The following is a 6,000-nucleotide window of genomic DNA, read 5'->3' as shown; positions in this document are numbered from 1 at the left end:
GAGGAGCCGAAGGAATAGTAAGACATGGCTCCTGATATGAAGGAGTAGTAGTATTGCTTTTATTTTCTTCCAGTTTAGTCATCAAATTTTTTAACTTTGAAAGTATATCAGAAATCTCATTCTGTTGAGAAAGTGGCATTTCATTTTGTTTGCTAGCCTGCTCCCGATCTTTATTACCATCAGAAAAAGTCCCTTCATCACTGGAATCCGAAAAATCCTCTCCTGTCTCAGACACAAGGGGAGGAGGCGGAGGAAAGTCCTCTCTATAGGAGACTCACGAAACAGAGTAGGAAAAGCAGCAGAATGATCAAGAGCAGAATTCGGACGCTGAGGACGCGCCCCATAGTCACTTTCAGTTTCAGATTGTAATGGTTCCAGGGAAAGGGAAATTAATTTACAAAGAGACCAAACACGGAAAGATATAGGGTCTCCACGCTGATCAGCTCTTCTTAAGGCTCGCATAACCTGTTTCCAAACTTTTAAATTCAACTGGTTATGACCAGTAGGTCGAAACCAGTAACAGTGTTTACGAACCAGCGCAAACAATTCATCAAAAGATTCTTGTTTCACTTTCACTCCTGAACTCCGTAATAACTGTTTCAGGAGTTTAATGTATTGAAATTCTACTGAATGGGAATTCCCCATTACAGTTCCTCTACTGTTGCCGAAGGTTTCGCTTACTCTGAGCGGACCAATTTCCCCTTCGGTCCCGCGATCACGCGATTACTTACCTTCAGGTCCCTGTTCGGGCACCAAGTATTGTAATTTATTCTTAGGACAGGGCCGAAAGTAAGCTCATCACACGAGATGAATTGTGCCAAAGCACAGCAGTAGAGGGCTGCCGCTCGCTCAGGCAAAGTAGCGCCGTCTATCTTGCTGTGGTAACTTTTATTAAAGCATTATCTAGATTTACACTTTAAGACTTGTTTTCTTAACATTTCAGAAGTGCCAAAGCAGCAACCTATGTTTTTATTAATTATACAGTCAATAATTGGCTTTCATGAGCACCTGCCGTGCTTCGTCCTTGAGCGCAAAAGCAGCACAAAGTTCCCACCATTATTTTGATTATACTGAAGTAGCACAAGGACATTTCCTTGCGTTCCCACCACTCTGATTATACTGAGGACATCTCATGGATCAGTGCCCAAAGCACTCAATGCTTCTTTGCAGGCCCCCAGTTTGCCAGGGGGGGCGCTCAAAGCATTCAGAACTGTTCACAACTCTTGCTTATTCGCATGCCCCCGGTTTGCCGGGGGGGGGGGGGGGGGGGCTCAAAGCAATCAGGACTGTTTGCAGTTCTGGCTTATTCGCCAGCCCCCAGTTTGCTGGTGGGGGGGGCCTCATGGGTCATGTCTCCTTTCCATGTCCTCAGTTATTCCACTACAGTGTTTACAGTTTTTTTTCTTGTAGTTGATTTCTAATCTCATAGTGTTATGTTTGGAAAATATGCTTGATACGATTTCAATTTTCTTAAATTACTAAGACTTGTTTTGTGAACCAGCCTGTGATCTATCCTGGAGAGAGTTCCATGTGCAATTAAAAAGAATGTGTATTCTTGTTTTTGGATGGAATGCTCTGTAAATATCAATTAAGTTTATCTGATCTAATGTGTCATTTGAAACCTGTGTTTCCTTATTGATATTCTGTCTGGATGATCTGTCCATTTTGAAAGTGGGGTGTTAAAGTTCCTCACTATTGTGTTACTCTCAATTTCTCCTTTTATGGCTGTTAGCATTTGCCTTATGTATTGAGGTGCTCCTATGTTGGGTGCATGTATAATTACAATTGTTATATCTTCTTCTTAGATTGATTCCTTGATCATTATGTAGTGTCCTTCTTTGTCTTTTGTTAACAGTGTTTAAAGTCTTTTGTCTGATATGTGTATTGCTATTCCAGCTTTCTTTTGATTTCCATTTGCATGGAATACCTTTTCCATCCCCTCACTTTCAGTCTGTATGTGTCCCTAGATCTGAAGTGGGTCTCTTGTAGACAGCATATATATGGGTCTTGTTCTTGTATCTATTCAGCCAGTCTGTGTCTTTTCATTGGAGCATTTAATCCATTTATGTTTAAGGTAATTGTTGATATGTATGTTCTTATTGCTGTTTGTTTCTGTAGGTCATTTTTTCCCTTTCCTCTTTTGTTCACTTGTGATTTGATGACTGTCTTTAGTGTTAGGCAGCCTGTCTGCTGATGGGTGGGTCTGTGTTCCTGTCCTGTTGATTGTTTGGCCTGAGCCATCCCAGCACTGGAGCCTACAGGCCAGGTCTTGTTGCTACTGATTCAAGCAGTATGTCTGCCTGTAGGAAGAGTTCAAGTAGATGTGCACTCCCTGCTATTTCCGCCACCATATTTTATGACCCCAGAGAGATCCACGGCCGTCTCCCAACCCCACCTCCCCAGCAGGCCCTGCAAGACCAGCAGATAAGTCTGGCCCAGGCTTCTATGAAGTCACTGCTTTTGCTCTGGGTCCTGATGTGCACAAGACCTCGTGTGCACCCTCCTTGAGTGGAGTCTCTGTTTCCCCCAGTCCTGTAGAGCTCCTACAATCAATCCCCACTGGCCTTCAAAGCCAAATGCTCTGGGGGCTCCTCCTCACGATGCCGGACCCCTCGGCTGGGGAGCCTAATGTGGGACTCATAGCTCTCAGTCCTGTGGGAGATATTCTGCAGTATGATTATTCCCCAGTTTGTGGGTCACCCACCCAGGTGGTATGGGATTTGATCATATTGCATCTCTTGTGGTTTCTTCTTTATGTCTTTGGATGTAGAATATCTTTTTTTTTAAGTAGGTTCCAGTCTTTTTTTATTGATGGTTGTTCAGCAGTTGTGATTTTGGTGTGCTCGTGAGAGGGGGTGAGCCAATTCCGATTTCCTTTAGAATCAATTATGCCATGCTAAATGGTCTACAGTACCACAAATGACATTAAATGAAGGTTGTATATGCATTTATGTTGACTTCTTTCTTACCTGGGCATTAATTTTATAGGGAACATGAAGATTTTGTACAGGTTTTTTTTCATAATGGTGTCTTTTTCCCTCTATAAGTTACAGTAAATAAGCCACTCAAAAGAGATTGTGCAATTGTCCTGGATATCAACAGATCTATCACTGAGCTTAAGAAAGCAACCACAAACAACCCAAACTCCATAGCTTCTCTTTTACATGCACACTACCAAAACTTTGCCATGAGATTTTACTGAGTGCATACTGTGCCACTGCACCAGGCTGGGACATGTTTGTGATACTGAAGGTTTTGTTGTGGTTATATGAATTAATTCAGAATACATAATTTTCAAAGCCCGATTCATCTTTCATAGTTCAGCCAGGAGGAAAGTGTTCATGAATTGAAAGAAGTATGTGTGCTGCTTTTTCTGAGCCTCTTAAGCTATCCTTTGAAATAACAAAAGCCTCTCATGTCTTTATCTGTTCATGTGCTTCAGTCAATGTTTTCAAAGTGCTTTCCGAGCACAAAGACATCTCTGCATTTATTCCCCAGCTCAGGTGTGGATGGAATCAACTCTTGCAGAAAGAGAAAGAAAACATCAAAGCTCTTTCAGGTCTCTCAAGTACTCCAGGAAGCAAATTTAGTCATGAAAAAAATCAAGAGTAAAATTCTTCCTCGGTTTACTCATTTATGGATCATGGCTTTATTTGACAGCAGTAAAACAAAAGTGTGATGTGGAGACTATGCAGGATTAAAAGGACAGAAATTAACTTCACAGTGAAGCTTCAAGTTTAGGTTTTTAAGCAAGTGTATGAGAACCTCTTATCATCTGAATAAATGGTAATCTTTCTAGGGCCTTTATTTCTCTTATGTTAGATTTTACTGCTATGACTTTGAGCTTTCTTTCTACAAATAGGGAAACAAATGTTTGTTTTATTCCCTATAGGGTGAGCAGAATCTAGGCAATTGAGGAAGGCCCCAGTGACTTGAGAAATTCCATGATATCTGTTCATATTTTAGCACTTTTTACCTTGGGGCAAAAATGTTTTATTTTTTCTTAGTTAGCACTGAAAAATTTCTCTCCAAAGTTTTTTCCATAGAGAATGTTTTTTTTTTTTTTTTTTTTTTTTTGCGGTACGCGGGCCTCTCTCTGTTGTGGCCTCTCCCGTTGCAGAGCACAGGCTCCGCAGCATGTGGGATCTTCCCGGACCGGGGCACGAACCCGTGTCCTCTGCATCGGCAGGCAGACTCTCAATCACTGCGCCACCAGGGACACCCGAGAATGCTTTTTTGTTTGTTTGTTTGTTTTTGCGGTACGCAGGCCTCTCACTGCCGTGGCCCCTCCCACCGCGGAGCACAGGCTCCGGACGCACAGGCCCAGCAGCCATGGCCCACAGGCCTAGCCGCTCCGCGGCACCTGGGATCCTCCCGGACTGGGGCATGAACCCGCGCCCCCTGCATCGTTAGGTGGACTCCCAACCACTGCGCCACCAGGGAAGCCCTAGAGAATGCTTTTTTAGCCACCTCTCTCTCTCTTTCCAGGCTGAAATATAGATCTTACTAATATAGAAGCATGAAAAAATTCAAGGAGTATGACAAATTTAATGTAACTTTACAGTGATAGTGTAGGCAGCCTTGATGGTAAAAGGAGATGAGTCTGAATTAGTGAATTAGTTATACTTTAAAATAATGTTCTGTCATTTCAAAGAACAGAATACTTCACATCCCATTTACAAACAGGGTTTGAAAAAATAACCCTACTCCTTGTTAGTGACAACTAACTGCTTGTGGGCCCAGTTCCTTCAAGTGCCTTTTCATGGAGTCTTAAAATACCCTACTACAGGCCCTTTTTGCTACTGGCAGTTATATATATTTCATGTCTAAATGGCAGTTATATATATTTCATGTCTTATTTTATTTAAATCCTGAATTGAGTACCATGCAGTAATTTGTTTTTGTCTATTAAGTACCCATTACAGAACTCTGGCCTACAATGTGCAAATTAAATTAGGCAGACTTTATTGCTATACATAATGCATGTGAACATTCTCTTCTGGGTATTTTGACTAAGTTGTTCCTTAGGAGAAAAAAAAAGATGCTTAGTAAGTTGCTCAGAACATTGAGGGAGAATTTATAGACCAAATCTACTACTCTCATAGGCTTCTTGTTATAAATAAAAAATAATGAACATAGTGCCGAATAGTGCCAGAAAAAATCAGATTTAATCCTTACAGAATATTTTTATGTACAGAGAGATCCTTAACACCACTTGATTTCAATTCTAAAAACTAAACTGAGAAAAACACATTTTAAATTATTTTTATTTCTGTTCAGTTTGTATTCATTTTAAAGATAATAACTACCATACAGTGAGCACTCACTTTGTTCCAGCTGCTATCTTAAGTGCTGGCTATGTATTATTTTATTTAATCCTCATGATCCTAAGGCAGGCCCTCATGTCATGGCCAAATCACAGAATGAAGTCATGGAGACTTAAAGTATACAGCTCAAATGACACTGGAAACTGCTTCCTCACTGCTGGTGATAACCCATTGGAGGTTCAAGAAACCAAGTGGGAAATTCGCTATCAGCGTTTAAAAAATTACAGAGAATAGAATAGAATGAGAAATAGCCCAGGGTATCACAGATAGGGAAAGTAGCATTTTGTGAGACGTTTGTTTTAAATGCTCATGCACATGTGTGTGAACTAATTCTTGATGTTAAAGTGCACGTCTTATTCTGGGTTGTGGCTTAAAAAATAAGAAATATCAACTATGCTTAAATCAAAGGCAACAGTAATCTGATTCTAAAGAGCTGAACATATAGCTATAGCTTAATTTTTAAAAGTTGTGTATAGTGACTATTATAGGATAGAAGATACATGTTGGCCCACAGCTAAATATTCTATTTTTTTCCAGTCTTATGATATTTCTTTTTTTCTTATTGAGATAGCATTGGTTTATAACATTATATAAGTTTCATGTGTACAACATTATATTTCTACTTCTGTATATACTACAGCATGCTTACCACCAAAAATTTTAGTTTCCATCC

This window comes from Phocoena phocoena, chromosome 6, assembly GCF_963924675.1.
Source record: "Phocoena phocoena chromosome 6, mPhoPho1.1, whole genome shotgun sequence".
NCBI lineage: Eukaryota > Metazoa > Chordata > Mammalia > Artiodactyla > Phocoenidae > Phocoena > Phocoena phocoena.
The sequence above is the reverse complement of the archived record's forward strand: the minus strand, read 5'-3'. Positions refer to the sequence as shown.